Below are 23,658 nucleotides of genomic sequence, written 5' to 3' on the forward strand. Positions count from 1 at the left end.
ATGGCCAATGACATAGGCCGTGGAGGGGGAATGCACCTTACTCAAGTGCAGTGGATAATAATTTCAGTGTTGTGCAAGGTTCTCAAACCCTTTGAACTTGCCACATGTGAAGTTAGTTCAGACACTGCCAGCTTGAGTCAGGTCATTCCCCTCATCAGACTTTTGCAAAAACAACTGGAGAAACTAAAGGAGGAACTGAAACAGAGCGATTGCACAGGTATGTCAGAATGGTGGATCAAGCCCTTGATTCACTTCACCAGGATCCAAGAGTCGTCAATCTATTGAAATCTGAAAAATATATTTTGGCTGCCATTCTGGATCCTAGGTTTAAGTCCTACCTTGTGAGTTTTTTTCCAACAGATCAAAATCTAAAACTATGCAAAGAGCTGTTGGGAAAAAAATTGTCAACTGTAGCCACATGTGAAATGCCATCATCTCCTTCAGTTTCTGCAGCTGCCAGGAAAAAACTACATTTTCCTTACAGAATGCCTGCTTGTAATGCAGATCATTCACCAAAAAAATGACATCTGGTCGGGCCTGAGAGAACTGCCTACTAGTGACATGTCTTCTACCGTGTCTATGTGTGATATGGTCTCCATTCACAGAATGGTGGAGGACTATTTCAGAGATAATATCCTAATAGGAATATCAGACAGTCCCTTTCAGTACTGGCAGGAAAAAGAAGCAATTTGGAGGCCCATACACAAACTGACTTTGCATTACTTAAGTTGCCCACCCTCCAGTGTGTACTCCGAAAGAGTTTTCAGTGCAGCTGGCAACCTTGTCAGTGATCGGCATAGGAGGTTACTTCCTCAAAATGTGGAAAAGATGATGTTCATTAAAATTAATTACAAATTCCACGAGGAAGACCTCTACCAACAATTATATAAAAAAATTACAGAGATGCCTATGGTAGATTCCAGTGGGGATGAATTAATATTGTGTGAAGAAGAGGATGTACACACTGATGGGGATGACGAGGATGACGAGAACTTGTAATGTAAAGCTAGTTTGAGTATGGGATCATTTTCATTTCCATGTCCAATGCACATTGGCAGCTTGTTTTATGGGATTCCAAACAAACCAATTATTTCAGCCACAATTGGCAGTCCTTATCACTGAAATGATTGGTTTGTTAAACTGTGAATGTCCTGTTTCATATACAACATAAGGGTGAGTGGGAGGGCCCAAGGACTATTCCATCCTGCACCTTTTTCCTTTCCATTATGTGCTGGTTGGGGCATTGCTGGCTGACATTTTAAATTCATGTTATGGTTGGTTTAGGAACCAATGATTTGTTTTTAAATTAATTTATTATCAATTTTACAGCCCGGGGCTGCACTAATTAATTTCTTTTTATTATTATTTATTCAGCCAGGTTCTGCACCCAATGAATTGTTTTTTACTTTTTAAATTAAATTATTACTAATTATTCAGCCTGGGGCTGCACCAATTAATTGTTTTTTATTTAATTTATTATCAATTTACAGCTAGGGGCTGCACTAATGAATTTCTTTTTATTATTAATTATTCAGCCTGGGGCTGCACCTTCTAGTATCAACTATCAATTCTTCAATCCTCAAGGGTATCCCAACCATCATCTTTGCACAGTCATCATCTCTATTAATTACCTTTTGGCCCTTTAACTAGATAATAAAATCAATATTGTAAGCTGTGAGGTGGTCAAAATTGTCTGGAAATGAGTGGAAATAAATGTTATTGAGGTTATTAATACTGTAGGAACAAACAAATGCCCATTTTATGTGATTTTAGCTGTTTGTTTGATTTTTTAAGAAAAAATCCAGATCAAAAACATGAAAACAAAACACGGAGGTGAGGTTTTGGCAAAACAAATCCAGATACAAAACCAGGAGAGATCCAGATCCAACACCAAGACACGGGGGTCGGCGCACATCTCTAATATATATACATATATATATGTATATATATATATATATCAGATATCCCCCTGGATGCAGCACTGCACGCATGAAGAAACACACTGTACACCGGGCTGGTATAAATGTTTCAATTCCTATATTGTTGGCATTTTCATCAGGACATAAAGACATTAACAACGTGTCTTACCTTAAGTACTCACACCAAGTGATCACACAGCTGTCTCACCAGAGTTGGACAACTCACCCACCCGGGGGCGCACACTGCTGATGTCATCATGCCCATGCGTGGGGCATCAGCATAATCAAGTGTACCGTCACCATAGAATCATATAACACTGAACACAATACAATATATCCACATATATGTACCCATTGCCATAGCCTGCGATCGTAGCCATCATATGTTCATATTGGTACAAATTTTAGGACACATAAAGCTATACTGACTGCATCGTATGTTGTGCCCTAATTATGATGATATCTTTTATTTATCTGGTTGCAGATGTCCCTTGCTAGCACCATCTGTAGATATGTATTGTGTTCAGTGTTATATGTTTCTATGGTGATGGTACACTTGGTTACGCTGACACCCCACGCATGGGCGTGATGATGTCAGCAGTGTGCACCGCCGGGTGGGTGAGCGGTCCCGCTCCAGTGAGGCAGCTGTGTGATCACTTGGTGTGAGTACTTAAGGTAAGACGCATTGTTAATGTCTTTATGTCCTGATGAAAATGCCAACAATATAGGCATTGAAACATTGATACCAGCTCGCTGTACAGTATGTTTCTTCAAGCGTGGAGTGCCGCATCCAGAGGGATATCTGTGATAAACTTTATGCAGGCAACCACCTAAGTAATCTTATACCTCCAGAGTGTAGGACTAAGGACCTCATTCAGGGGCGGTCGCAAGAAGTGATCGCTCTCTGAAAGAGGGCGGGTGCTGTTTTTTTTTTGGTGTGGCCTCCTGGTCGCAAGCTAAGCTGTGGGTTACTACCCACAGCTTAGCTAGCGACCAGGGTAATGGTCATGATGGTGATCACCATCGCGACCATCAGGGCTTGCGATCAGACCCTAAGGTTGGGTCTGGGCACTCGCAAAGCCCCAGGGAGCTTTCTGCTCTGATGGAGCAGGAAGCTCCCCACTGACATCACTGATGATGTCAGTGCAGCTGCCCACAAAATGGTAGGCGTTATGTTTTGGAACCCCCCTCCGGCCTGCCTACAAAAAGGGGCAAGCTGTCGATCAACATCGACAGCCACCCCTTTTGTAGCAAGCTCCGGAGCGAGAGAGTTTCTCTCTTGCTCTGGGGCTTGCACACACGCAGTGCGGATGCTGCGCATGTGCAGGGTTACCCATCGACACAGTTGCGAGCACAGCAGTGCTTGCGACCAGGTCTGAATGACCCCCTATATGCTCTGTATATATGTATATTTATATATATATATATATATATATATATATATAGAAATGCGATGTCTGTTAGAAAACAGCAACAGGCTGCACTCCACGGACTTTGTAAATAAAGAAAGGTGACTTTATTCAAATAAAGTCACCTTTCTTTATTTACAAAGTCCATGGAGTGCCACCTGTTGCTGTTTTCTAACAGACATCTCATTTCTATACCATTTTAAGGAAGACACCCTGGCATTATTATATTGGAACATCGAGTGCCCCTCTACATGTTTATATATATATATATATATATATATATATATACATATGTATATATATATTATAAGGGCACAGTTGTGCCCTTATATTAAGGCTGCATCTAAAAAAATGGATTTCTCCATAGAGAATTCTGGAGGGGGGGCAGGGTGTTCAAGGGGCTACACCTCAAAAGCTATTAGAGGTACGGATCTGAAATTTGGTATGTACAGGTAGAACTGTCACTGGATGCTGCATGCCAAATTCAGGGCATAAGCATAAAAAATGAGGATTTGGGAGTAATCTAAATCTTCAACTGTCACTTTTTTCTGACAGTCTCAATTAGGACCACTTTTCTGCTGTAGTCTATGGAGTTTTTTTTTACTAGGCAAAACTAAGGGTAGGGGTGGAATTTAGACTTGGGGTTTGTTTTATTAGGTAGCTATTGGGCAAGTGTATTTGCTTTAGGGGTCCAGATAAATTCGAAAGTTACAGTCTTTAAACTATTACCTCAAAAATGCGCCATTGTAGGTAGGACTTTTCAACTTGTTGCGCAGCCGCAGTTGGAGCCTCCAGCAGGTGTAATCATAGTGGCTTCACTTGGGTGCAGCAAGATGGCCACAATTTGTGGGCGGTAGCGGGGTCCGGAACCAGGGGGCAGGAAGCCGGCATTTGCTGCAGCCGGAATGCCGGGGTGAGGGGGTAGGGGTTGGCGGGCTTTAGCTGTGGCCATGAACTGGGGACAGTAATGGGCATTAGCAGTGGTGGTACAGCGGATGTGCGGGCGGTGGTAGTGCAGGTGTTAGGACCCGGGGGAGGTAGCAGCACACAGATGAAGGGTCGGATCTTGAAGATCCATGATACCTGCATCTGTGTTTAAAAAAAAGAAACACAGAAGCATGGGTGGGTCAGTGAGACATGTCTGTACTTCTGTGTTTAAAAAAAAAACAGTGTAAAAAAAAAATGGTGTGGCCCTTCCCCAAAAACCAACCAGCCCCGGGCTATTGAGCCCCAGTACTGGTTGTGCTAAATACAGGGGACAAATGATATAGGGGTCCACCGTATTAAACACAACCAGCACCAGGCTATTCAAAACCTGCCCTGGTTGCCAAAATACGGGGGACGAATGATGTAGGTGTCCCCCGTATTTAGCGCAACCAGCACAGGGCTCTGAGCTGGTCCTGCATATGGCCCCCCCTGTATTTCACAGAACTAGCACGGGACCCTTTCTAGTGGGCTCCATCGTGCGCATGCGCGAGACCCGGATAGCGACATGTAAGCCGTCGCTCCGGGTCTCATACCAAAGGGGGCGTGCTGTCGATGTTGAGTGACAGCACGTCCCCTTTGGTGGGTGGGCTGGGGGCGTGGCTGGCCAGACGGAGGTGTTCCCATTGGAATGCCTACCGTCTGGGGCCGGCCCCACTGACATCACAAGTGATGTCAGTGGGAGTGCTTTCAGCTCTGGTAGAGCCGAAAGCACTCTAAGGCTTGTGACAACGAGATCCTACTGCAAGGGTCTCGTCACAAGCCCGATGGTCATGATGGTCTTGACCATCACGACCATCTTCCTGGCCTGTCACTAAAGCTGTGGGTGGTCCCCTACAGCTATGCGAGCGGCCAGGAGGCCGCTCTAAAAAAACAGAGGGCCAGCCCTGATTTAGAGCAAGCACTCTGTCAGAGCGTCCGGCTCTGAATCAGGCCCTTTTTCTCTATATAAGCAGTGAATCTTATTGGGCTATCAAGTGCATTGAGAATTGCAATTATGTCAAGAAATTTGACTTCTCTGCCCTTCCAAATCAGGAATAGGTCATCAATAAATCTCTTATAACAAATAATTTTGTCACCAAAGGTACCTAGGATATGTTGCTGTTCATAGTGATACATGTACAGGTTGGTATACGATGGGGCCAGATTAGACCCCATCGACATGCCAGACACCTGAACAAAGTACTCATCACCATAACAGAAATGATTGGACATGAGTACAAGTTCAATTAATTCACATACAAAATCAATAGGTGGCCCCACATGTGTGCTATTTGTAAGGATAGTTCTCACTGCCTCAATGCCTGCTTCATGGGGTATCACAGTGTACAAAGAACTGTCGCTCCCGATCTCGTACCAAAGGGGTCATGCTGTCAATGTTGAGTGACAGCACATCCCCTTTGGTGGGTGGGTGGGGGGCGTGGTTGGCCAGATGGAGGTGTTCCCATGGGAATGCCTACCAACTGGGGCCGACCCCACTGACATCACAAGTGATGTCAGTTGGAGAGCTTTCGGCTCTGGTAGAGCTGAAAGCACTCTAAGGCTTGTGACAACGAGATCCTACCACAAGGGTCTCGTCGCAAGCCCAATGGTCGTGATGGTCTTGACCATCATGACCATCTTCCTGGCCTCTCACTAACGCTGTGGGTGGTCACCTACAGCTATGTGAGTGGCCAGGAGGCCGCTCTACAAAAACAGAGGGCCGGCCCTGATTTAGAGCAAGCGCTCTGTCAGAGCATCCGGCTCTGAATCAGGCCCTCTTTCTCTATACAAGCAGTGAATCTTATTGGGCTATCAAGTGCATTGAGAATTGCAATTATGTCAAGAAATTTGACTTCTCTGCCCTTCCAAATCAGGAATAGGTCATCAATAAATCTCTTATAACAAATAATTTTGTCACCAAAGGTACCTAGGATATGTTGCTGTTCATAGTGATACATGTACAGGTTGGTATACGATGGGGCCAGATTAGACCAGATCGCCATGCCAGTCACCATAACAGAAATGATAGGACATGAGTACAAGTTCAATTAATTCACATACAAAATCAATAGGTGGCTCCACATGTGTGCCATTCGTAAGGAAAGTTCTCACTGCCTCAATGCCTGCTTCATGGGGTATCACAGTGTACAAAGATGCCACGTTCATAGTAATGTCCATTATCTTTCTTATATAATGGCATACAAATATATAAGAAGGATGATGGACAAGGAGGGGAGGGGTAATTGCACATACAGTTTATGCTTCATAATCCCCCTCCTATTTTATATCATTATGGGGTATATGTATTAACTAGCAATATGGGGAAGAAGTGGTTGCCCTATTCACCATAGCAGGGACAGAATTGTCCCTTGCAGCAGGGACTGGCAGCTCCGGGGGCTGCACATGGGATCTCGTGATGCTTTCAAGATCCTGCACATGCCCATTGGAGCCAGCTGGGAGTGAGACACAGTGCATCAGCACTAGGCTGCTGTGCTGTGTGCTCAGGCAGGAATCACTGGAGGAGGGAGTATTCACTCTCCCACTCCAGCAGATGAGATATTCTTGCATCTCATCATTAGTGCTTCATACTTTGCCTTGGTAATGAGGCAAAGGTGGAAGAGTTATAGCAGTACGATCTGTGCTGCTATAATAAATCTGCCCTTATACTCCTTATATGTTTTTAAGACCATCATATTCCTTATATGCATGTTTACCATAAAAATATATAAGAAAGATGATGGGCATCAAAATATATAAAATGATGTGCATTTGGGTAAGGGGGTGATGTGTATAAAATGTATGCACATTTAACATCCTTGCCCATTATCTACCTTAGATATTTTTATGCCATAAAAATATATAAGAAAGATGTTGGTCATGAAACAAATAAAGAGAAGATGGACAATGGGGGTAATATGTATACATTTTATACACATCACCTTATTTTAAAATATGACCGTAGTTCTTCATTTTACTTACTATAAAATAAATGTTCTTGCTTTTTAATACTTAAAGCTGCCACTAGCTGGGGCAGCAGAGAACCAGCTCCCTTTACTGTGACTGACATGGGGTGACATCATGATGCTCGAATATCATGACGTCACATGCATGTTAATCACAGAAAAGGTCAGATGGAGGAGCCAGCGGGGGACTGCTTGTGCAAATGCCACTATGGACCATCATAGCAGTGGGCGCCTAGGACTTAGGACCAGTTCAGAATATTTAACTTGGGTGAGTTGCGACCCCTTGCTGAGATGGGCGTGAGCCAGTCTGGGGTCATGACCCACAGTTTGAGAAATGCTGCACTACACCAAGAAAATTCTCTCTTCTGTTTGTTGCTTACTATTGTATTAGTTGTTATTAATAGCAACGCCCAGTGCACCTATTCCAGCCTTACACCCCTGTATCTATTTCTGTGCAGGCCCAAGGTATGTGCGCTTGCTTAAGAAAGTTTGGCCTCATGCTCAAAAAGTGAGGCTCCCAGGTATATGACATTATGGGGGCATGACTGCATGTTATACCCTGTTCACATAACACTGGGGTCTTGCCCAGGCAGCCCTCAGCCTCTCTGGGTACAGTATGGATGACATGAGCATTTGCACATCTATCACCGCTGCTTGGTGTCACCATCTGAGGACGTGACAATAAAATAGCAGAGCAGCTCTACAATTTTGGTGCGACCCTCTCAGATGGTGTCACCTGGTGCACCCCCTCGTGATGCCACTGGCACCGTTTTATGCCATTATAGTAAAAATTTAGTTTTCAAATAAATAATAATTTCACACAATTTTGGGGTGTCACCATACACATTGTTTATTACATTACACTGGTGCAGAGGATAAGATGTAGATATTTCTCCTATCCAGTCTTTAACAAGATTGATTTATATAAAACACTTGTCACATTCTGAAATTAAAAATGTCCTCACTTGTAAAAATATTGAATTGATGCAATTTAACTTACTTAAAAAACACATTAAACATTCAGGATTGTAGAGTGTCTATTCATGTGATTAATAAGTGTTCTTTTACTACTAAAACAGTTGTGACATTCACAGCATTTATATGGTTTCTCTCCTGTGTGACTCCTCTGATGTGTAACAAGATCTGACTTATGGGAAAAACATTGGCTGCATTCAGAGCATGTAAATGGTTTCTCTCCTGTGTGACTCCTCTGATGAGAAACAAGATTTGATGATTTGGAAAAACACTTGCTACATTTAGAACATGTAAATGGTTTCTCTCCTGTGTGACTCCTCTGATGTATAACAAGATGTGACTTACGGGAAAAACACTTGCTGCAATCAGAACATGTAAATGGTTTTTCTCCTGAGTGACTCCTCTGATGTATAACAAGATGTGACTTACGGGAAAAACACTTGCTGCATTCATAACATGTAAATGGTTTCTCTCCTGTGTGAATCCTCTGATGTGTAACAAGATCTGATGAATTGGAAAAACACCTGCTGCATTCAGAACATGTAAATGGCTTCTCTCCTGTGTGACTCCTCTGATGTATAACAAGATGTGACTTACAGGAAAAACACTTGCTGCATTCATAACATGTAAATGGTTTCTCTCCTGTGTGACTCCTCTGATGTCTAACAAGCACTGACTTATGGGAAAAACATTGGCTGCATTCAGAGCATGTAAATGGTTTCTCTCCTGTGTGACTCCTCTGATGTTTAATAAGATTTGATGAATTGGAAAAACACTTGCTACATTCAGAACATGTAAATGGTTTTTCTCCTGTGTGACTCCTCTGATGTGTAACAAGATCTTGTGAATTGGAAAAACACTTGCTACATTCAGAACATGTAAATGGTTTCTCTCCTGTGTGACTCCTCTGATGTGTAATAAGATTTGATGAATTGGAAAAACACTTGCTGCATTCAGAACATGTAAATGGTTTCTCTCCTGTGTGTATCCTCTGATGTATAACAAGATGTGACTTACGGGAAAAACACTTGCTGCATTCAGAACATGTAAATGGTTTCTCTCCTGAGTGACTCCTCTGATGTATAACAAGATGTGACTTATACATAAAGCTTTTGTCACACTCAGAGCACAGATTCGGTTTCTCTCCTATGAGACTCATCATGTATTAGATGAGAAACAAATTATCTGTAAAAGGTTTCTCCTATCCAGAAAATGAGAATAGATTTTGGGAATCCTTTAGAGGTGTAAGAAGAAATAGCGTCTTTAGTTGACTTGATCAGAGAACAATGTCCCTTTACCACTATGTCTTCTAATAGTCTTCGTGGTGTCCTGCTCTTTATTTGTCCTGCAATAAAAAAAATTATATTTAAAATCATGAATGTTACTCAAGTAAAATGACTTTTACAGTAATTGTGTAATTTTATATGCAGAACATCAGATATATTTAAATACACTAAAAAACATGACTTAGCTATTTACGCACCTCTGCACTGACCATAGATGGGTAAAACATGCTACCGATACTGTCACACCTACTGTCAGCTGATGCACCAGGACTGGGCAAGATTATAGTTGGGGAGGATGGGGCCACACACAGCCCACTCTGCACAATCCCTGGATTGAGTGACTTCCAGCAGCATTGCACAGAACTTTCAATTATGAAGGCATCCCCCTTACTCTCCTGCCAGTGGTGAGTCAGCTATGTCACCAATCTACTGGTTATTCTGTTTTGTTTCATGGGTTAAACAAATCAGGACTATGCAGAATATCAATGAGTGTTAACTGCAGGAACCTATATATACCTGAGGAGAATGTGAAATACCAAGAATACGATAAATACTACCTCTACATGTGAGTCTAAGGAGTAAATTTACTAACAATCGAGATTGCTCAAGATGACAATCTCAGGTGATTTAGTCCTTTTATCTATTTCTCAAATTTACTTTTGCTCATCTCAGGTGAGATGTCTTGATCAATTTCATTCAAATCGGGTTAGATAGCAAAATCGACTTAAATCACCATTGGGCCAATTCGGAAGTACTTTTCACCTAAAATATACTTCTCTCAAATTTACCAAGAATCAAGATGAGCTGCGAGATGGTCAGAAACATACACAAATCATTGTAAATAGTTAAAATAGGGGTAATTATTTTAAAAAAAGACATAGGGTCCCCCCCAAAAGCCTAACCACATTGTCTGTAACCCACGTAGAACCAGCCAATGAGCGGCAGCTACATGTAAAGCGTCCACTGATTGGCTAGTGGCCCGGGAGCAATTACAGCTGATTTTGGTCAAATGTCATTTCGTGAGGTGTAAGTACATGTAACAACATATACTTACATCTGTTCAGCATGGTTTGGGTAAGTTGCTTTGTTGTTTTCACAAGACCCTGGATGCGATGGAGAGCAGCGCCAGGATGTAGGTGAGTATAGGATCTTTTTTGCAGGTCCATACACATGGATTTCTCCTTTGAACAAGTGGACCGAATGGCTAGAACAGGTAAGTATGTGTGATTGAGGTATGTGTGTATTAAACTTGTTCTATCGATGGTGTGTGTTGTGTCTTTATTGAACTATTTATTTTAAAGTGGAAATATGGGTGTCGGTCACCTACTTTCACTAGTAGTTCCAAATGTGCCAAAGGGCAGGCATGCTGGCACCTGTAAATCCACTGTAAAATACACTTTATTACCCTCATACCCACCACTCAACGGGTGCGTGGAGGAGTCCTGGGCATCAGACCAAGCCTGGGGTGCTCAGGAGAGGGAGGAAACCCTCTTTTTGGTGTACCCATCTCCCCTGAGATCCCCAGCTTGGCCTGACCAGCTTGGGGTGAGAATGCTTTGGCCCTGGAGACCACCAGGGAAAGCAGAAGTGGGTATGCATTTGCAGTACCACAGTTCTTGCTTTTTTCATCTCTGATCCCTACATTTGTCATATCTCTGGCACACACCATTATAATTTCCATGTGATATGGATTCTTATCCTATGCAATCACTTTGATTTTTTCCATAACAGTGTATCAGCGAAAACTTATAAACCACATAACAAACATTACCTTTTATTTCTCCTATACAGATATACCATTTGTGGTCTTATTGTATGAGTGTAATGCTATATCATTATCATTTTGAGATTATGAATACATATTACATCAATATCGATATGACCATTGTATGACAACTCATACTTACCTGTTAATTGGCTATTTTCTTCTATTACTGGAATTTTCATTGGACCAAAATTAATTGGATGTACTTATTGTCTATAGAAGTCTTGAAATATGCTGCATGAATAACTACTTTATATTTGACCAATAGATATGATCATGAAATAATTCTCGTTTTCTATTGCACAATTTATTGATATATTGATCACTCTTTCTATTTATTATGTGTGTTATATTTTTATTTGTACGCAAATAGATATTTATCGAGTGGGTGACTAAATAGGACCCTAGACATCTTCATATTTTTTGCCTATCCATATTGATTTAATCATCAGTACATGGTAATATAATCTATGTTATCCCTAAAGGTAGATCAAGTACTATAGATTATGTAATTTAATGAGATTTATTAATCTCGTATATACACTGGTACAGATCTTACGACAGTAATTACGATCTACCTAACACAGGACATATCAACCTCATGTACATGCCACCACAGATCATACGATCCTGATAGTGATCTGTCTATTATGAGTATCTATGTGTTATATATTTAGTGTATATGTTTGTCTTTAACTCAATTAGTTGTGAATTAGATTTTTTAGCCAAGGCAATTAATTAAAAGTTTATATTTTTTAACATTCTCATTACTGACATTTGTTTTCAAGAGTGCCCCAAAAAAGGCTTATTTGTCTTTTTTCAGTCTTTGCTCTTCTTTGCAAATTCTGTTTCCTATGGTATATGTGTATAGCACAAATTGTTTTGGGTGCACCACCAATAAGAAGTCATCCAGAGTAAAAATCCTTTTTAACTTTGGTGATAGACTTGAATTTGGTTCTATAATTGAGACACCATTATTATCCTTATTACATTAACACCAGTGCGGACTCCATTCCCCCCTTTTTTTGTCCAGTTTATTCTCTGAGTTCCCTCAGATCTGGAGACCAGCACGGTGAAAAAAATAGATTTAATTTGATAATTAATTCTCATTTTGTCTTCTTTACAACCTGTTGTTAAGGTTCTTGCTTCCTTATTTTGCTACCTTTTCAATTTGTGATTTATCTTCTTTGGATTCTGTTTGACTGATCATAACATGACCAGTTTTAACCTAAAAACAGAATTGACCAATAGACGTCGTTTGGAGGATCTAGAAGGAATATTCTCCAAAGAAACTAGTCATATTGAATCCAATTCAGGATGTGAGGATGAGCTAATGCTACTTAGACGTATGCTACAAAAGCAGACTAGGATCAACTGGGATATTGTTAGTCTGGAGAATTATTGTAATCAAAAAATAACCCCAAGAGGTCTCCGTCCTAAGCTCTTTCCAACTTTTGAACTATGCACGGATAACCTACGTAGAGAATGGGAAAATTGCTTACTAAAATGTTCCCATGAATTGATGGGCATTTTAGTCAAACATGATCATCTAGTTTTAGATGAGTGTACAAGGGAGATTGAGAGATTGGGTCAGACTCTAGAGCAATGGGAAAAGAATCCCACCTTTCAGGATTCCTTTAATAAGATCAAGAAGGAACTAGAGGAATATGATAAGACCATAATTGAACGCAAACGTAATAAATTTAATAGGGATAAATGGGACTTCTCATCTGGTAATTTCTTCCGGTGGAATAGATCTTCACGGAGGAAGGACCTTGGTCCCCTTGAACATAGTCCATCCTCTTCAGAAACTGACATCTCAGATGTAGAGGAACACGCTGAATTTAACCCTCACTCTAAAAACTTTCTAGGTCAGAGAAGTGATAGTTTGCTACATTACTCCAATTTTTTAGAGGAAGCCAGGGGTACTCGCGGACGCCCCGCAAATCCAAAAAGAGGCGGGGGTCCAAAAAGAAGAGAAAGATGGGAAACTCAATCACCAAGTCATTATTCGACAAGGATCAACAAGAGATAGGGTCTCCCCCATTATCCCTTAAGATTATTAACCTGTCTGATCACACTCTCAATGACTCCCAAATTGAAGTTCTAAGTAAGGGTCTTTCCTTCTCACCTACCAAACACTTTAATAGATTCAAGTGGGAAACCAATCTCAAATTGTTTGGCAGGAAACTTCTACTAACCAAATTCCACAAGTCCAAATGCGATACCTCAGAAGAAATTGATACCAATACTGTCATTGAGGACACCTCACAATTGGAACAGGAAGCACTTGCAGCTCTAGAAGAACTAGCTCAACAAACTGATCTACCACCAATTTCTGGTAGACCCATATGTAAAAAACGTTCCACCTTTTTCCCTTCAGAGAATATATGTCCGGAGGTGGGTGTCTTTCTTAAATGTGTATCTCGGGACTTTGATAATATTTACAAACAACAGAAATACCAGAAACCACACAATAATCTCAGTCTACAACACCGTCTGGCCCTGGAACAAATTAAGAACTGGAACGATGTGATAATAAAACCGTCTGATAAAGGTGGGAATATCGTTATTTGGCCATTAAAACTTTATTTGAAAGAGGCCAACAAACAACTACAGGATGTTTCCTGTTACACAACCACGTTATTTGATTCCACTGAAAACGTCAAAATTTTATATTCCAGAATCATAGACAAGGCCTTCTACAATGGCATAATTACAAAAATGGAATACGATTACTTGTGGGTTTCACATCCAAAAACTCCAACGTTTTATCTACTCCCCAAAATACACAAAAATTTGGAAAATCCACCGGGTAGACCCATTATGTCAGTTAATGGAGGTCTTCTTGAAAAGGCCAGTTGCTTTCTTGATGTCCATCTGAGACAGCATGTTGTTAGTCTCCCATCCTACACTAGAGACACTACGGATGTCTTACGTAAGATACATGATACGATCTTGGATGACACTCACCTACTTGTTAGCCTGGATGTGGAATCCCTATACACATCCATTATCCATGACTTAGGGATCCATGCAGTGAGGTATTTCCTCAGTATGGAAGGTTTAGGGGACTTCCAGGATTTTCTGTTGGAACTCCTTGAATTCGTACTCCATCATAACTATTTTACCTTTAACAACCGCTTCCATATACAGGTAAGAGGCACCGCTATGGGGGCAGCTTGCGCACCCACGTATGCAAATCTCTTTTTAGGGTGGTGGGAGAGAGAACATGTTTTCCAAGACTGTAATGACACCCATACAAAACATATCATCAATTGGATGCGATACATTGATGACATCCTGATGATTTGGGATGGGACACAGAGTGAACTAGACATGTTTGTCAAGCAGTTGAACACCAATAATATCAATCTGAAATTAACTTACATCAGTAACAGCAACAGTATCGCTTTCTTAGATTTCAGAATTTTTAGAGGAGAGAATGGAAAAATCTGTACTGAACTCTTTAGGAAGGAAACATCTACTAATAGCCTACTTCACAACAGTAGCTCTCATTTCCCTCCCACTATAAAAAACATTCCTAAAGGAGAATTTCTGAGATTGAGACGAAACTGTTTGGATGATAATTCTTTTCAGATTCAGAGTAAAGATCTCATTCTAAGACTTGGCGAACGTGGCTACAGCAAGAGATCCATTAAAAGAGCCAATTTTGAAGTATCCCAGACCAATAGAGAAACCTTGATTTTCGGCAATAAACCCCAGAAAGATGGCACTAAAGCTATCAGATTCATAGGTGACTACTGTAACAGTTGGAAGGAGGCTAGAAATGCACTTCAGAAACATTGGGATATATTATTATCAGATACGGATCTTGCGACAAGTCTAGATACAAAAGTCAACATGAGCTGGCGGAGAGCTCCCAATCTCAAAGATAAACTGGTCAGAAGTCATTTTAATATGTTTCCTAAAAAGATGCCCATGATAGTCGGTAGCCACCCATGTGGCTCCTGTAAAGTATGCTCACACATACTTAACATTGATGCAATCACTGATAAGTTTGGCCACAGCACTAAAATTAAGGATTTCTTTAACTGTAAGACTACCAATGTCATCTATTGCATCACATGCCCTTGCGATATGAAGTACATTGGTATGACCTCGAGAATGATCAAAGTTAGGATCTTAGAGCATTTAGGCAATGTGAGGAATGCTGAAAGGGATATCAGAAAGATGAAGCAACTCACAACAGTGGCCAAGCATTTCTATACTAAACATTCTGGTCGATCGCAGGATTTGAAATTTTTCTGTCTTGAGAGAGTCAAATTAGGCTTGAGAGGTGGAGACCTTAATAAAGCCCTGCAAATGAAGGAAAGTGAATGGATCTTCCGATTGGGATCTCTGATACCGAATGGTCTTAATGAACATATTAATTTTGGAGTATTTCTATCAGAATAACTATTATGTCTACATACCATTTGTCCTCTTCTCTCTTTAAATTTCACTTTCTATTTTTCTCCGAGTATCAACTTTAGACACAATATTATGTACATTTTCAATTCCATATGTTGTATTCATCGCTTGAATGATAAACATTCTCTTTTTCACTCTGTACCCTTTGGTATAGTAATATTACGTGAATTATCAAACTTAAATATAATTTTTCTTCTCGATATTGATTCCATTCTAATATGCATTATGAATACAATTTACAATTTTGTCTTTCCATTTTTTATCTATATCCATTTCATCCTTATTGTTTGTTTGTTTTTTCTTTTCCCGTTTTTCCGTTTTGTGTATGGTGATTTTTTGTGTTGGTTGTTTTGTATATTTTTGTCTTCCCATCGTCTTTGTCTTTTGCCGCTATCTCTTTGATGATGGTCAATTAATTAAATAAAATAATAGTTAAATTTTTTTACCTTTATCTCTTTCGTTGGAGAGGTGGTGGTGGGGGACGGGGATGGTGGGAGGATGGGGATGTGTGGAATGACCGGCATGGAGGTTGTTGCATGTGGGACGGAGGAGCGGGAGAGGAGAGGGTAGGTTAATGATGGGGATGTTAACATTAGAATCGTTTTCTAAATCCACCTTTTTCACCACTATTTCACTTTCCTATTTGTTCACTCATGCTTTTCACACATTGTGAATTTACACCTCCCTATTATATTCGAGGTCAGAATTTCACTTCAGTCGATCCCTCACACACTTTATTTAATCTATAGAATTTATGACTTATTTGTCATTGTATATCTTTCATATTTTTCTATCATAGGATTTCACATCTCCTCCTTACATCTTTATTTCACCTCATCGCACACATGCGATTATATTTTCTTTTCTTTTTCTCTTTCTTTTTCTAATTATACTTACACTTGCTCCGGGGATCCGTTTGTCCCTCTGCCCTGTTACAATTACACTAATGTCACTTTCACTTTCACTATGTTTTTATACTCTGCATTCTTATATCCTATTGCACCTATGATTATCTCCTTATTTATTAATATATCTGTTTGAACCTCTCCATTTTATATCTTGTAATTATATAGACCATATCCCACCATTAGTACTAAATAACCTGCTACTATGATTCCTTCACTCCGCTTTGTTTAATTATGCAAATCGACCCATTTGCCACACCCACTGATCCCTCCAACTATGATGATTGGTATAACACTCGTTTCACTAGGATTGGCTATACCAGCACTCAATCTCCAATACAGCCCGCTGATTGGGCATCCTCCCTTTAACTACCAGGAAGCAAGTACACCATAACGCGATCAGGTGACCAAGCTATACCAGCGAAACGCACGTCCTGAACAGTGCATTAGCACCAGGGTCCTCACACACAGCACATGTAGCTGTGGTTCTTCCTCTACTTCAAGACAGGTACTTCACTATCCATTCAAAGCACTCTCTCATTTGAGTTCCCTGCATGCGACTCCCCCTGCAATGCCCCATGGTAACAGGGGAGAGACACAGCTTTTCCTCAAACAGCAGAAGTGCATAACTTTTATTTCATCTGTGTGTCACACTGTCCCACTCTCTCATCTCTTGTCAGAACTGGACCAGGGAAAGCAGAAGTGGGTATGCGTTTCCAGTACCACAGTTCTTGCTTTTTTCATCTCTGATCCCTACATTTGTCATATCTCTGGCACACACCATTATAATTTCCATGTGATATGGATTTTTATCCTATGCGATCACTTTGATTTTTTCCATAACAGTGTATCAGCGAACACTTATAAACCACATAACAAACGTTACCTTTTATTTCTCCTATACAGATATACCATTTGTGGTCTTATTGTATGAGTGTAATGCTATATCGTTATCATTTTGAGATTATGAATACATATTACATCAATATCGATATGACCATTGTATGACAACTCATACTTACCTGTTAATTGGTTATTTTCTTCTATTACTGGAATTTTCATTGGACCAAAATTAATTGGATGTACTTATTGTCTATAGAAGTCTTGAAATATGCTGCATGAATAACTACTTTATATTTGACCAATAGATATGATCATGAAATAATTCTCGTTTTCTATTGCACAATTTATTGATATATTGATCACTCTTTCTATTTATTATGTGTGTTATATTTTTATTTGTACCCAAATAGATATTTATCGAGTGGGTGACTAAATAGGACCCTAGACATCTTCATATTTTTTGCCTATCCATATTGATTTAATCATCAGTACATGGTAATATAATCTATGTTATCCCTAAAGGTAGATCAAGTACTATAGATTATGTAATTTAATGAGATTTATTAATCTCGTATATACACTGGTACAGATCTTACGACAGTAATTACGATCTACCTAACACAGGACATATCAACCTCATGTACATGCCACCACAGATCATACGATCCTGATTGTGATCTGTCTATTATGAGTATCTATGTGTTATATATTTAGTGTATATGTTTGTCTTTAACTCAATTAGTTGTGAATTAGATTTTTTAGCCAAGGCAATTAATTAAAAGTTTATATTTTTTAACATTCTCATTACTGACATTTGTTTTCAAGAGTGCCCCAAAAAAGGCTTATTTGTCTTTTTTCAGTCTTTGCTCTTCTTTGCAAATTCTGTTTCCTATGGTATATGTGTATAGCACAAATTGTTTTGGGTGCACCACCAATAAGAAGTCATCCAGAGTAAAAATCCTTTTTAACTTTGGTGATAGACTTGAATTTGGTTCTATAATTGAGACACCATTATTATCCTTATTACATTAACACCAGTGCGGACTCCATTCCCCCCTTTTTTTGCCCTGGAGACCCAGTAATAGGGTCTTCTGGCTGTGGCATTACACCCCGGACGGTTTGGGTCCTGTGCTGTTTTTAAATATAGGGGCACCCCTACGCATTTTTTCCAATATATTTAAAACCAGGACTGGGCCGGCAGCCAGGTGCTGGTTCCTAAATTACGGTTGAACTCTACTTGTTTTGTTCCCCATAATTTTTGGAACCAGGCCTGGCTGACAAGTCCCGGGCTGATTAGGCATTTGGGGGGGGACCCTACATAATTTTTTTAAATTTAATTTAACCTGTTTTTTACAGGTACAAGACACAAGCAGCTTACACATATCTCACTGATTTGTACAGGCTGCTTGCTCTGGACAGTTAGGCAGAAAGAAAACTCTGCAATCTAGGGTGAGTAATCTGCAAAATGTGCAAATCGGGAGAGATAACTCACTCGAGCTTGCTTACAAGTTACCCCAAAAAAATCAACCTAATTCACCATCGCCCAAATGAATTTGGAACAAATCGCCTGCTGGTTAATTTGCAAAATAAAAAGTGAATAAATCACCCAGGTGATTAATCTCTTTGCAAATCAGGACCATCTCGATTCTTAGTAAATTTACCCCTTAAAGTTATAATTGAACCATGTTGATTTAAATGAAATGGCCTGCTATATGGTTCAGACAAGCAGACTCTATACCTACAGCACAGCACCACACAAACATCATATGTATATATATATATATATATATATATATATATTCTTCTCTTTTGGTTGATGCTATGTTTTCGCTTATAAGGTGTTTATGTGATCTTTCCTTTAAAAGGTTGTATTTTTTCAATTATTAAACCAATTAGGAATAATACAGACACACCTTAACCAGGATTATTTTAGTGCATTTTCAAAGATCACGGTAACAGGATGAAATCCTTGAGTCAGAACCAATAGTATAAGAGTTGTTAAGCACCTATCATTATCTAACTCAAAAGGAACTATATACTAGCGCCAATATTTTTTTACATTAATAACTCCCACACTCAATAAGAGTTATCCTTTTTAATTTTGAGTGGTTTTCTCTGTTTGTCTGTCCTAATTACTTTATCCATTTAAAAAAATGTTAAATAAAAGGGACAATTTCACAATTAATCTTCAACAAAAAGAGTCTTTATCTCATACACAATATGAATATACTAACAGTAGGGTCTACCACCAATCTAACAAATATTGATTTTAGTGACAATATACTGTAGAAATTGTAGGTTCTAATACTATCACATAATCTAAATTCCTAACGATTGCGGATGTCAATTTGTCTGTATTTACCCAGAGTAATCTATAAAATTCTATGGGCTCAATCCATATACATGAGATGTACTCGCGGGTGTAAGTCATTGTGACAACTGGCGCCCCATAGGGCTCTGAGCAAAATTATGCAAATTTGTGCTTGGATCGAGCCGTGAGGGGTGCGAGGTGTCATTGATGGTGTATTTAGCGCAATTACCCCTTTATATATACAAATCTGATGCACAGAGTAATATGTAAGATAATATGACGGATCTGCCAACTAGATAACTCTTTATATATACTAACTAAACCTAACCTCCCCCCGGTGGTGCCTGGCCCTAACCCTCCCTTCCCTTAGCCTAAACCTAACCCTCCCGGTGGGTGTCTAACCCTAAGACCCTCAGGAGCCCCTAAACCTAACCCAACTCACCCCCGTGACTATGAGCTCCCGATGCCCAGCTTACCTTTGTTTGGTATGCCGGGTGCCGGGATTTCAGTGTGGGGCTAATGATTAGTCCCATGTGGGGCTTTCACTGGCAGGAAGCTGGCAGATGACATTTCGACTGCCGCCTTCCAGACTACATCCCATAATAACCTGATGTACAGAGTAATATGTTAGATACTATGACAGATCTGCCACCTAGATACCCCTTTATATACACTAAACTGATACACAGGGTAATATGTAATATACTATGATGGAGCTGCCACCTAGATACTCCTTTATATATACTTACCTGATGAACATAGTAATATGTTAGACACTATGATGGAGCTGCCACCTGGATACTCCTTTATATTTACTAACCTGATGCACAGAGTAATATGTAAGATACTATAAAGGAGCTGCAACTTGTATACCTCTTTATATATACTAGCCTCATGCACAGAGTGGTATCAACAGTAGAATGTCGGCTAGGGATTCATGATAGACGTTGAAATACTGACGCCTATCATAATCCCAACACCGGAATCCAGGACGACATGGGCCAGTTCTATGTAGTTCCAGTGCACCCATCCTCTTAGCTGGATGGGGGGAGGGTTAGGTTTAGGGCAGTTAGCGGCTTAGCATTAGGTTTATTTGGGGGGAGGTTAGGGTTAGGCATCCCTACGGTGGATAGTTAGGGTTAGGCACCCCCAGGCAGAGGTTAGCATTAGGCACCCCCTGGGAGGGTTAGGACTAGGGAGCAGAAAGGGGGGTGATAAGGTAGCCTCAGGGGTAGGTTAGGGTTAGGCACCACTAAGGAAGGCTACAGTACTTTCCTGCTTCTGTCTGTTTCTTCATCCTGTCGGGGAGCTGCTGTTGGGATTTGAACCTGCGGCTAAACAGCCACTGGCTTTTCAATCCCATTCCACAAAGAGTAATATGTAAGATACTCTGATGGAATGGTCACCTAGATACCCCTTTATATATACTAACCTGATGTACAGAGTAATATGTAAGATACTATGATGGAGCTGTCACCTAGATACCCCTTTATATATACTAACCTGATGCACAAAATAATATGTAAGATACTATGATGGAGCTGTCACCTAGATACCTCTTTATATATACTAACCTGATGCACATAGTAAAATGTAGGAAACTATGATAGAGCTATCACCTAGATGCCCCTTTATATATACTTAACTGATGTGCAGATGAAAATGTAAGATACAATGATGGATCTGCCACCTAGATACCCCTTGATATATACTAACCTGATGCAAAAAATAATATGTAAGATACTATGATGGAGTGGTCACCTAGATACCCCTCATATATATATATATATATATATATATATATATATATATAGTATATATAGCCAATAAATAAATATAGTTCACACGCTTCAACATTGCTGGTAGATACTATATTGTTGTAGAGAAATAAATAAATATATAGATAAATAGATCACTTAGTACTGACAAAAGTTATATATATATATATATATATATATATATATATATATAGAGCAATTGTGTCCGGCACTCCTTAGGGCTAAAAAGGATGTCCGGCATCAGGTGCTTTCCTTAATTACCTATCCCAGGGAAGGAAATGATAATATATGCAGCAGTGGGCAGCACTCACGATGACTTCACAAAGGACACAGCACTCGTGTAGTTATTATCAATGTTTCAGAACCTTTAAGTTAGTTCTTTCCTCAGGATACAATAAGAGTAAAATGAGACAATCTTACCTTTCTTATACTCTCACCCTGTGATCAGCATGCTGGAGCCCGACTATTACCACTTCAGATTCTGTACCTGGAAGTGACATGCACTGAGGGCGGAAGTGTAGTTTCCTGCCCATGCAGTCCACCAAAAAAAGAAAGTTAACCCCTTGCGGGCTCACTTCGCTTGCCACACTTTGGGCACGGTGGCATGCTAGGCTCGCCACATTGTTATATTACCCCTCTATGCCCACTTGGATGGTAGGGAATGATGTTGAACACTGGCTGATGATGTCATGGTCAATCTACAGAAAGGGATATAGCTGCTTCCCTTCCGGGAATGCAGCAGCTGTGACATCATTAGTGAGACACCCACCACCATAAAAACTACAAGGCTGCAAGTATGGAAGCCTGGAAGGGTTACAATACATATAAAAAATGGATGTTAGAGCAGTATAGTGCTAACCAATGGTAACAGTGCCATCTAGTGGATATAATCCATCATTACAAGTCTGAAAATACTCTTACTTATAATTACCATATATGACAGCTACAAGTTACTATTATAGCAGTATGGTAGCTACAATTGAAGTCAGATTACCTCCATATTAAACAAATTCAGAGATCATGTTAGGAGAATCTGGATGGATAATATTTAAATAGACGACATAGATAATATACAGTATAGTAGAGAAGGACAAGGATACAGAAGGCAAGGGAACAAAAACCATTAGACATCTTGGTGTTGAATAAACCATATTATAGGAAGCATTGCAGATTCAGTTGCTCATTTAACCCAATTGGTGCCATGGTACCCAGCCTGTATATCCACTTTGTTTCACATCTAAGCTACTCCCTTGATCTATTGCCACCCCTGTATTTTGGGGGGAACAAAATCAATTATTCTATATCTCAAGGAGGATAAGGTATGGTTGGCTTCAAGGAAGTGCTTTGCCATAGGTTGATCACTACTGCCTTTGTTTAGAGCACTACATATTGCACTTCTTTGCAATGCCATGTGCTCCTTAAACATGCATTCTTTCTTTCCAATATAATATTTGCTACAAGGGCACGAAAATACTGGAACATGTCACATAATGGCAAATTTTCAATTTAGAACCTGTTAATGGGTGATAAAATGTGTCTCTACTAATCATATAGCTACAGGTTATACACTAACCCTAACTATATAACTATTGTTAAGGTGAAACTTTTTAAGTATTGATGATAATGCAACATCTACATAATACTATCTCCAAATATCCGTGTATATATCAATATAGTCTTATGTATAATGTAATTACTGTACCTTACTCTGGAGATTCTTCTGTCTGTCTCTTTCTTACTCCTCCATCCATCCAGCTCTCCAACCAGCAACTAAATCAGCAGCTCTTCCATCAGCTATCAGTAGCCTGATACATCCTATTTATAGTCATTCCTCCCCCATCTCTCTCCATAGTTCCCAGGATGACCAGAAGGAATTCTTACACTGAGAGGTGACACATAAACACAGCAGCTTCCCGTGCCTAGCTCCTTGTCTTGTAAATGAGGTGTAAATATTCCTAAGGTCACTTACTACAATGGGAAATGCTAATTACACATTGGCAGGGGTAACACCTTGCATTCTAATTAGATCATAGCAGCCTCTGGGATCCTGTTATGTCACCAAAGGGATCTTTTGTATAGGCATCACCTATTGTCTGGGAGTTTT

The 23,658-nt window shown here is 39.9% G+C and overlaps 1 pseudogene; it reads right to left on the minus strand.

Moving 5' to 3' along the window:
• The window catches only part of LOC148454334 (uncharacterized), a 207,515-nt pseudogene that overhangs the window by 176,423 nt on the left and 7,434 nt on the right, over positions 1 to 23,658 (minus strand).

This window comes from Taudactylus pleione, unplaced genomic scaffold (genome assembly GCF_031769625.1).
Source record: "Taudactylus pleione unplaced genomic scaffold, aTauple2 ptg001005l, whole genome shotgun sequence".
Lineage (NCBI taxonomy): Eukaryota > Metazoa > Chordata > Amphibia > Anura > Myobatrachidae > Taudactylus > Taudactylus pleione.